The 11,135-nt window shown below is 34.9% G+C and overlaps 1 protein-coding gene across 1 annotated transcript in view; it reads left to right on the top strand.

Moving 5' to 3' along the window:
* The first annotated feature begins 3,309 nt into the window (after positions 1 to 3,309).
* LOC140063613 (partner of Y14 and mago-like) overlaps positions 3,310 to 11,135 on the top strand; it is a 63,615-nt gene continuing 55,789 nt past the window's right edge. The window contains exon 1 of the mRNA XM_072110033.1: positions 3,310 to 3,425. The gene's annotated coding sequence lies outside the window, so the exon portion shown is untranslated. The remainder of the gene's footprint in view (positions 3,426 to 11,135) is intronic.

Genomic DNA, 11,135 nt, shown 5'->3' with positions numbered 1-11,135 from the left:
GATAGGAAACTGTGATCCAACTCCAAATTTAGGATGGGGTCGATTTATTAATTTACAGACTTACCAAGAATAGCCGAGAAGACGTCATTTCTGTTGATCGTCTGAAAGTTGCGTATTAGTACCGGCTATATGTGACATGTATCCTATGTAACCTTGAAAAAATTCTAATAAAAGGTCTTTTGGTATTTTGTTTTAGGTGTGAATAATTACCATAAATTTGTGCAGCCTTCTAGTTGCTTCTAGTGAGATATTGAGGGTCAAAGTTCAGTGACCTTTTTGGGGCATTTGATGGCTCATAACTCCTCAACTCCTGGGTTTAAAAAGACAAATGTGGTGTCTACATCTATGTTTTAGTGGTCAAACAACAAAATAAAGTGAGATAGTCGGGTCATTGACCTTTATTCATTAATAACTACTGATAGTCTATGACCTGGGTAAGATTTGTATGCATTTTATTTAGGAGAGAATATCTCTGTTATAACTATATATAACTGTTATAGGATAATTTGACCCAAGGAACAACATGGGATATGTGCCAAATTTATTATCTGGGACGAACATGCCCAAAATCGGGGTCAAAGGTTAGAAATGTGTGGTTCTTATATCTCGACAACCACTTGTCATACAGATTTGCTTTTGGTGTCAAATTGTTCAGAATATACATATTTATATTCGGTCTAACACAACTTTTACCACAAAAATGTCCGGAGGAAAATGTGCATAATTTGATTACTTTTATACAAAAAAATGAATATTTGGTAGCATGGTCAAACCATATAGCCTCTACTATATATGGAGGATTCTGTATTTTTGTTACCAGACCTGCCAACGGAACGCCGTACACGTTCAAGGAAACAGGTTCACTACCCAAGACGTTTAACTTATTTATAAAACTTTATTTTCGTTCCCTTCTGCCGAATCTCATTAGAGGGGAGCTAATGTAGTTACCTAAATTTATGTTCTGTTTAAAAGAAGTGAATTAAGCCTAATATTAATTTTTATATATGCATATTTTTATTCATTTCTTCAAATCAAACGGCAACCATGTGTTTGATTTCAGCAGCAAAATAGCGTATTTTAACAAAATCAGGATTTTTTTCTTTAGTAATATCGACATTTTTCATGTCATGTTCGTTTTCAAGGTTTAATTCAATTAAACCTTGTTTTGCAAAAGTAGCCTTCATTGATGATGTTTTGCGCCATTTTCTTTTGTGCCAATTTTTTGAAGATGTCTTTGTACATTTTTCTCCAGCTAGGTGAATATGTCTACAAGCAACAATTCAACTGGATCGGACATGTAATTAGAAAAGAAAATGAAGATCCTACAAAAATTCTTACTTTTCACAGAACACAAAGTAAACGAAGAGGTCGGAAGATACCATCAGTACTTGATAGAGTTGTACAACAAAGTCAACTTACTAGATGCAACTTCATTTGAGCCTGCTTCAACAGAAATTTATAATTTCCAGCAATGTTTAAACTGTATATAATTTTATGAACTGTTTTATATATACAGTTAAAACATTGCTGGAAATTATAGACTCCTTTGTTTTCTAGTGTACCCTTTTTAGTCGCGTGGAAGCGACTCTATAGTTCACTATGTCGGTCGGTCGGTCTGTCTGTCTGTCGGTCTGTCTGTCGGTCTGTCTGTCTGTCGGTCCGGTATCACTATGCGTTTTATCGCTTTCTGACCTTATCTTGATATCAGTTTAATCTAGCTAGGTCAATTTTTCACAGTATATTCCTTATGGCCAGGAATCAATGTGGTTATGTTTTCACGGTGCGCAATAAAAAATTACGCGGTCTACGCACGATTTAACGAAATCACGTTTGTAATCATATCTTCACAACCATGAATCACAATTAAATAAAATTTGGTACTCATAAATTTCAGGGCATAAATCATCATATGGCAATACAATTACGTGCGTAGCGCATGTAACGCATGCGTACGCGCGCTTAACATTTTCAAAATTTATTTTCGATGAAATAAGAGTACATTTCAGGCAATTTTAAGCGTTTACAAAATTGCCATGAGTGCGCATATTTTTGCGCGCGCACTGCGCGTTAAATGTTCTTGCGCACTCTTTTTGCCCGATTTCTGTTTTCTTGACTTACTTTTCAACTCGAAATTACGTTATACGAGCACGTCGAAAGTGACAGGCTACGCACGTGTAAATTAAAAAAAAATAAATGTTTTTAAACATTTCAACATTTTTAAACATGTTCAGTAATTTCGGTCAGTATAGTTCACTATGTCGGTCGGTCGGTCTCTCTGTCTGTCTGTCGGTCTGTCTGTCTGTCGGTCTGTCTGTCGGTCCGGTATCACTATGCATTGTAGCACGCGACTTAATGGCTGTTGGCCTTGTTCTATATGTATTTGTCTTTTACCAATATTCTATCAGTACCTGATGATGACCTATGGTCGAAAGTACTCGTACAATAAGTATTTTATTTTGAGGCAGAAACAAGAAATTTGTCTGTTTTATTTTTGAACTGTTTTATAGTTGTTTTGTGACTGTGCAATTTCGTAATAGTCACTCTCATACTGTACATTAAAAAGTAACACATCCAAATGCCAACTTCAAGTCAATGACTACCAGATGTCTCCGTGAGACGGTTATTTGAACCAGTATATACAGAGAATTTGAGATGGTGACGGGAATGTAAGCTGAAAACGCTTGACTAAAAATCACAATTTAACACAATTATTTTATTCATTTAGTTATTGCATGTTATGATGTAATAATTATATTATTGCTGATGGCTTGCTATATATAAAATACACAGTAATATCAGATTAAAAATATAATCCTACTCTTTTTTTACATACGGAACCCTAACGAATTTTATAATGGTAATCGACTTTCGGAAGAATAATTACCTGAAAATCGAAAATGTTAACATATTTGGATTGTGTCTGAATAAATACTTTGGGTACAATTTTAGATGATCAAAACGACGAAATCATTATTAAACAAAATAATATCACTGACAGAAGGGCATGTCGGATTACTGAAATGACCGTACTAGACAATTCTGGTTTCATTAAAAAAAAGACAAATTGTGTGAACATAGTTTTAAAGTATTATTTATTATTAAATGATAAAGAATTTATTTATTTGACCATATAAATGCTGTGAGAGCAGTTGACTGATAAACGAAAGCGTTATTTTTTTAAAAATGTTATAGTGATTTATTTGACCAAATAAATGCATCGGTAGCGCCTCACAGTTGACAACTGAACACAATACACACGGATGAACGCGTTCGTTTCGTTACTATTATGGTGATTAAACGCATTCGATTCTGGAATTGCGACGGCGAGAAATACACTTTTTTAACTTCAATTTTATCATCAGTTCCTGAGATTTGTAATATTCCAAGCAGGTGGCTTCTCTCTGGTGGTTGGATTTGTTGCTCTTGTAGGTATCTGGTGGTGTTTAGTTAGTAGGACCGCACAACACCAAATACAAACTTTGGAGTGACAGATTTATACTTATAATATGCTACTTAATATACCTAGGCTTGGCCAAGTAGGGGAAACAGACGATCGGGGCCACGGTCAATCAGGCCCATTGTAAGACGATCGGGCCCAACAAGGTTTTAAGACGATCGGGCCCAACAAGGTTTTAAGACGATCAGGCCCAACAAATAAAACGATCGGGCAGGTTTTATTTTGGTAGCAATTAAACCAACTTTTGGAATTTTTTATGGCGTGCGCCACTCATGCTATGTATTTTTATTTATCATATCGGCCTCGGTTGTGTTTTTTAAATTGATTGGGGTTTTTATTGTATCGTGCTAGGCTATTCTGTATTTGGCGCACCATAGAGATATCACTATAATATCTCTATGGGCGCACTAAATACATTTTCATGATCTTATTTCGTGATCGTTTTTATATAAGGCCTAGGTACGCCTATTGTAAATTATTTATTTTACCGTTTGGATATTTTTAGACGATGAGTATTATGCTAATTATATATTTCATTACTTTATTACAGGTGAGGATGTGCTTTTCAAAATTACCGTAAAAATATGATTGTTTATAATTATACTAATCTAATTGCTGGGCTCGCACTGGCCGATCGCCAAGTCGCCATGGGCGAAAACGTTTCCAGATTGGCGAAAAATAAAATGGCTACTTTAGCCATTTTGGCGAAGACATGATAAAATAGATAATCAAATAATCATTTTGGCGAAAGCATAAAGTCCAACTAAGGTCCATTTGTCGATCTTCTTCAAGCATTTATTTTGTTCGTTATAATGTTGTTTACTTCTATCTAGCTCCATTTTCGTCAACTTGTTTCGTTGTACCAGGCGTCTCTTTGTTATTTCAATATGATGGAGGTATACTGCACAGAGAGACAGACATTACACGACACATGCATGATGGAGTCTACCCAAACTATCACATGTTGCGCTGCACAAACGATCGACGACAGCCGACGGTCGCTATTTACCAGGATTGTCTATTTTTCGATAGGGGTGTACTTTTCAGATTTAAAAGAAACATAGTATCTTCAATGAATGATCTTATCGAAATCAATATTTATGCGTTATAAATTTTAGGCTCCAATAATGTAGTTTCATATTTTACCCTTAACAAAGTTTCCTCATGCGTGCAGTGCGTCAGTACAAAACAACATTCGGAAAATGGTAGAGTCTAACGGAGATTTAGCTAAACACACACACACGTGCATTTATTGCGGACTATATAAACAGCAAGGCCGGCCGCCAGCTTCTGTGTTGTTGGGTATTAATTGGGCCGGGATGGTATAAATTTCTCCCCCGACAGAAACGCTTTTTCCCTGTGCTTTGGCCTATATAATCTGCACGTTCAACAACGATACAAACAAGTGTTCGTTTGCTAGATATATTTTTAGCATAATACAACGCACCGTCCATGCACCGTTGTACATAATTTTGTAGGCCTAGGCCTGCGCTAACTGCACTTTTGCATCTCTTGAGCATACCCAATTTAAACACATTCACCCGCTGCGCGGCGGTGACCGTGAAAGTCTTAGGACACGATTTTTGCGTGGTACGGAAGCCACCAGCCAAGCGTAAAAAACAAAAATAACATAGCGTTCAGGGGATTTCAGAAAACTGTAAAATGTTTTTTATTAAATTGATAACTGTATGAATGCTGTATGATTAAAAACAATTTGAACAATTGTTTTGATCATATAAAATACAACAACAATTATGTTTTTAATCATATATACAGTGATTTAGGCATGGCTCTCTCTAATTCCCAACAAATGCCTTACAAAAACGTTCAGGGAACAGTGTATAGACCTATTGACATAGATAAATTAACTAAAATGTTTTTACCATTATATTTCAACATTTTTTGATTTTGGCTAATGACCGATTCATTTGGCTAAATAAACAAATTGGACGTTAGCCATTTTGGCTATAGATAAACTGATTTGACTAAAAAAAACATTTTGACTTTCGCCAAATGGCTAAACAAAATGAAATGTTAGTGCTACCCCAGAATTGGTATCTGCACTTGGCGGATAACCCCTTGTTATTGTCACAATCTTTTTGGTTATCCACACTTTGCGGATAACCCCTCCTTGTTATTGTCACAATCTTTTTTTTTTTCCTTTTTTTGGTTATCCGCAACGAAGTTGCAGGATAACCCTTGTGATTGTCAAAGATCATCATCTTTTTGGTTATCTGCAATAAAGTTGCCAGATAACCCTTGTGATTGTACAAGATCTCTTTTTCTTTTCTTTTTGGTTATCCCCAACAAAGTTGTAGGATAACCCTTGTGATTGTTGACGGGTCTAGGACAACTACCCCCTGGACAACTACCACCCGGACAATCACCCTCCTAGGACAACTACCCTTTTAGGACAACTACCCTCTTAGGACAACTACCCTCTTAGGACAACTACCCCCTAGGACAACTACCCCCTAGGACAACTACCCCCTAGGACAACTACCCCCTAGGACAACTACCCCCTAGGACAACTACCCTCTAGGACAACTACCTAAAGAAAATTACAATTGGCCCATAGGACCACTACAGCTTTGGACAACTACGATTGATAACCAAATTAAGTTTTCGCTAATGAAAAAAATTGGTGCTGTATTTTACGAGACGTTATTTTTCTATTATCAAGCATAAAAACCCACCCAGGCTGTGTTCCGCCTTGTTTATCCCCTCTGCTATTTCTTTACCTTGGGTACGTTCCATTAATAAGTGAATCATACAAAATGTGCTATTAATTTGAAAGTGCTTTAACTAATATTAATGTACTTGGAAATAAATAAATAAATATTAAATTGGGCCCGCAGTATATTAAATTTAAAACGAGTAAGTAAAATCCATAAATTACGATGTAATAAAAATGTAGAATAGATGTGGCTCCCTATTCATATATATGGAATGATCCAAATAAATTCGCCCAAAACGTGCCTGTGTTGTGTGTGCTGCGTGCATGCATCACATGGATGGATCAGATTTAATTCATTTTCAATCATCATTGTTGTTGTCCAACAGGATTTTTTTTGCTACGGGTTTTAACTCGCCATAAAAAAATAAAAAATGGGATGTAGGCCTAGTTACAGTAGGCCAAAGTAGGTAGTAAATTCGATGACTTCTAGCTAGCTAGGCTATAGGCATATTGTAATTGTATAGTTCGAACATGCAGTAACTAGCTACTGCAGCAGCTCTAGTAAACTAACTAGGCCTGGAAAAAATATGCCAAGGAAAAGAGTCTGTGGTACACTCATTGTGAAAATAAGCTAGCTAGCTTTCCCCCATATATTAGGTTTGGTTATATTGTATTATTTTAATAACCTACTCTAGCTAGTAGTAAATCAACAACAGTGAAATGGAAATACGATGCATTATGGATATCATCGTTGCAGAGTTAGGGGGTGCCAACAAAACAATCAACAGCCAAAAATACAAAAAAATAAGCTCCGACGTTTTAAAGCATTTTACTATTTTAGGCATCAGAACTAATTGCTGTAAATTTCCTAGAGTTGTCACTGATGAATACAATTTAACATAACCTACATGTAACTTAAAAAATCCAAATGATAAATTGTACGCGAACGTAGTAGTAAAACCAGGTAAATGTTTTAACATGCCCCCATTTTTATCCCTCCATCATTGACGGGCCAAGCGGTATTTAATTATATTTTTTATTTATTTAATTCGTAAATTTAAAAAATTTAAAATCGTTAATATAAATGTGAACCTTTGTAACTTTTTGTTGTATATGCGCGGGCGCGAGATACTATTTAATAAGATAGGCTTTATTCATATCATATGTGTTGGAGTGGTAAACAACTATGAGCCTAGTTGCGAGGATACCGCCTCGTAACTACGTATTGACGTATAGACGTTTTACTATAATATTGAATATGTGTTACTTAAAAAAGGATGTAATCAATTGTGTACAATATTAGTAGCTAATAGTTTTTTATGCCGGGGTACACAACGGCTGCTGGATATTTGTTTATCATTTTAATGAATGTAGTACGAGTCTAACTCCAAATAAAGATATAGAACACATTTTGAGAATTCAAAGTTTTGATCTTTTTCAAGAATCTGATTAACATGACTCATCTTTTTACATAATATACAGCATCAGCATGTACAATCTAATTTAATTGTCACACAATTGAATTAACAAAGGACAAGGATTTCAAATAAACTGTTACAAATAAACAATTATGAATGAAATAGTTGGGGTATTGTTGGGTCCATGGGAAATCAACAATGTTTAGTAGACTTATTTAATTTGTTATTTACAGTTGAGGGTGGTTATTTTTTAAACATATTGGAATACCATGAAAATAAAGAAAGACGTGTTTTATGATTTATTTTCTTAATCACCAAGCAGAAATACCGCTGAGATAAATGAAAGCAATTCAATCTGTTCGCTTAACCGGGAAAAAATTGAAATTCGATATAATTGTATTACTATAACCACTAATTTTGTTTTTTAATTTTTTTCTACGGAAGTGATCAACTTCATATTCAAAATCCGATTGTATTCATCGTTAAATAATTATTATTACTAGAGGGTGAGCTCGCTTCGCTCGCTCCCCCTCTAGGAAGTGTAGACGATGGTTCTCGGAATGATAATGTTCTCCTTATACATTTTCTGTCGGTTACCATTATTGAAAATGCTTGACATTCGTAAAACTGAACTACTTTGTTTCACAGTGTTTTAGATGATTAATAACATTTTAAAGTATAGTTTTTATTGTTTGGTAGGGCCCTTTGGGGAGGCGGAGGTCATTTGAGGGAGGTGCTTATTCGAGGGATATATGTTACATTTTTTAGTTCTAATAATATAGTAACATTTATAATCAAATGAAATCCTCTCATAGATATGAAAAGTGGTAAAAAAGAATAACAAATGCTTGGTAAATTGCAGATAACAGTGCGGTGAATTCTACTACAAATAGTATAATTGTGTTATTATAAATATGTGGATGGACGTTTATTAGATAGTTGGGTTGTGGGGGGGGGGGGGGGTTTATTATTCAAAGTGATGTTTTATTGGAGAGGCGTTTATTCAAATGAATACCATCCTAATAATTATTAATACATTATTTAATTCAATCATCTTTTGAAACTAACTGCCGTGACAGAGTGGGCCCAAGAAAGAAGACATTACGGCTTGCAACATGGGCAGACATCTCGGTCCTAACGGGACACAGGAAGATAGCCTACAGTTATTCCTGCAAGCTTACTCAATAAAACTCAGCTATCGGGATTTCACTCGAAAAATGTCTTATCAAATCTCCCTATGTAATTTTATAATACTATTCCCCACAATATATTCTGATTCTTTATGGCGTATATTTAATTTGATCTTTATTAATTTGCAGTATAATTCCTATTATTTAACTACTGTACCTTCACACACGTGTGGTATGTTTTAAAATAAACAAAAAACTGAAATGGCTATGATTAATGGCCAATTTTTTTTTCGTCTTCCAAAGGGACACTGTATTGATTGATGGAAAGTGCCTGTTTCCAGTCACCTTTAGGGTCAAATCTATTATTTTAACTGCTCCCTTGTGTATAAAAGAGAGAAAATATTTGAAACCAAGGTGAACTTATCTTAAACCCGGAAATTACTTTGACCGGGAAGAATTGAAATTGAGAGGAAAATCCAATGTTGAAATCATAAATGTTGTTAAAAAACTCTTTATAATATCTTCCTAAGATATAAATATGGAACAATAGCGTCGGCGTGCACACTAATGTTATCAAATCTACGTTTCGCGGTACATCTCGGATAGATAAGGTAGGTATCCAAGGCGGAGATTTGTACCGAAGTTTTTGCATTGTGCTCGCCTATGTCAGAATTAACCATAATTTATATATAGATTATTATAATGTTAATGTACATATCAACACATCTCACTTCTGTTTTGGATCATTAGTTTTCCTCTTCGGCATTATTTGCCAAATTATTGTTACTCCATCTCCATGCTATACTACAACGGTAATCTCTTCTTCCTCGGTCACATTTGCCTCATTTTAATATAATGTCACGCTAGGCTGAACAACACTCTCATGAATAATAAACAGTTGATTACGTCATACTATACGGGGATTTTACCTCTTGAATATTCATAAGTTTCACTTGCACTACAGTATTGGGCCATAATTGTTTGACTTGGATGGAAAAGATAAAACAAGATATTATTTATTGTATCAAACATTATGTAATGATTATTATGAATAAACTGGATTTTTCATTTTTCAATTTAAGTGCTTTCTTGAGAACAATTACCAAATTAAGTGACATGAACACATATTCATCAATTTGATTTTGGACTGCTGACAACGGTAGCACTATTATTAAATAGGGTATGAGTGTGAGATATTTATTCACTAAATCAAATTGAACTTTCAGTCAGATTAGGCCTATACCTAATACACCTGTATTTCTTGTGTATTTCTTCAATACAATTTTATTACAAGTCTAAAAGATGTGTCAGATAAAAAACACATTTTAAAAAAAATAAACAATTACTGAAATCAAACACATGTCATGTTTTATAGGTAGGCTATAACTATAACTAAATAAAGAGAAATGGTACCCTTAAGGTGCCTTAATTATGACCTCATCACATACATTTGGGATGAGTTAGTTTATGGAATTTAAATGACATCATGGCCCCTTTAAAATTGTTGTAGATGACAGAAACTTGAGTCACATTCCTAATCATTTATATTATTATTAAGTTTCTTTAACATAGACATGGATACTTTTTATCACAACTTTATACAATACCTACTTTCTTATGTATGATCTGATCATAAACAGACTATATACTACAATGTTCCTACAGTTCACCGGTCAAACTAATACAATACAAATCTGTACAGTATCTTTTAAGATAATTGTTTCACACATACATACACATAGACAAAACCATACTAAAATTTTCACTAGAAGTGGGAATTGAAAAATTATTCGCCTTCTTTGAACCAATGGGGGCCAAAATGGAATCTGAAAAATCCCAAATTTTTAACACAGGCTGCGTTTTAAAACTGCATTTTAAATCCCAGTTGTATAGTATGACGTATTCAACTGTTTATTATTCATGAGAGTGTTGTTCAGCCTAGCGTGACATTATATTAAAATGAGGCAAATGAGGAAGAAGAGATTACCTACTACAACACATGTCGCGGAATAATATCGCTTAACATAAACGATGTAATTTGACCACCCAAAGCTCGCACGTGGTGTGACGAATTGAGAAGATCGAACGACGTACCCGATGATATGCATGATTGGCCACCAGAGAGCCGAGTCGACCACGAGTTGCAACTGTAGGCAACCGAGCGACGCTGAACTTACTGACCTCTGTCATATTTTATAAAGGAAAACTGGAAACAACATCGTGAAAATGGCCCCTTGTCTTGTCCTTTCTAGGCCTACCTAGTAGTATACCTGTTTAGCATATTTTATTGACTTGCAAAAAACGTTGTTTGAATTTTATCGGCAGTCTAGGCGATCTAATAAATAGAAATAAATATGGTCTTATGTCCTAGCTCCTACTACTACTATACTAATAATAGTACAGACTAGAGTGGCTGGTGCTAGCTAGGCCAGAGAGCCAGCCTACGTACGTGT

This window comes from Antedon mediterranea, chromosome 1, assembly GCF_964355755.1.
Source record: "Antedon mediterranea chromosome 1, ecAntMedi1.1, whole genome shotgun sequence".
In the NCBI taxonomy this organism is placed as follows: domain Eukaryota; kingdom Metazoa; phylum Echinodermata; class Crinoidea; order Comatulida; family Antedonidae; genus Antedon; species Antedon mediterranea.
Note: the sequence above shows the minus strand (reverse complement) of the source record. Positions and strands in the feature narration are given on the sequence as shown.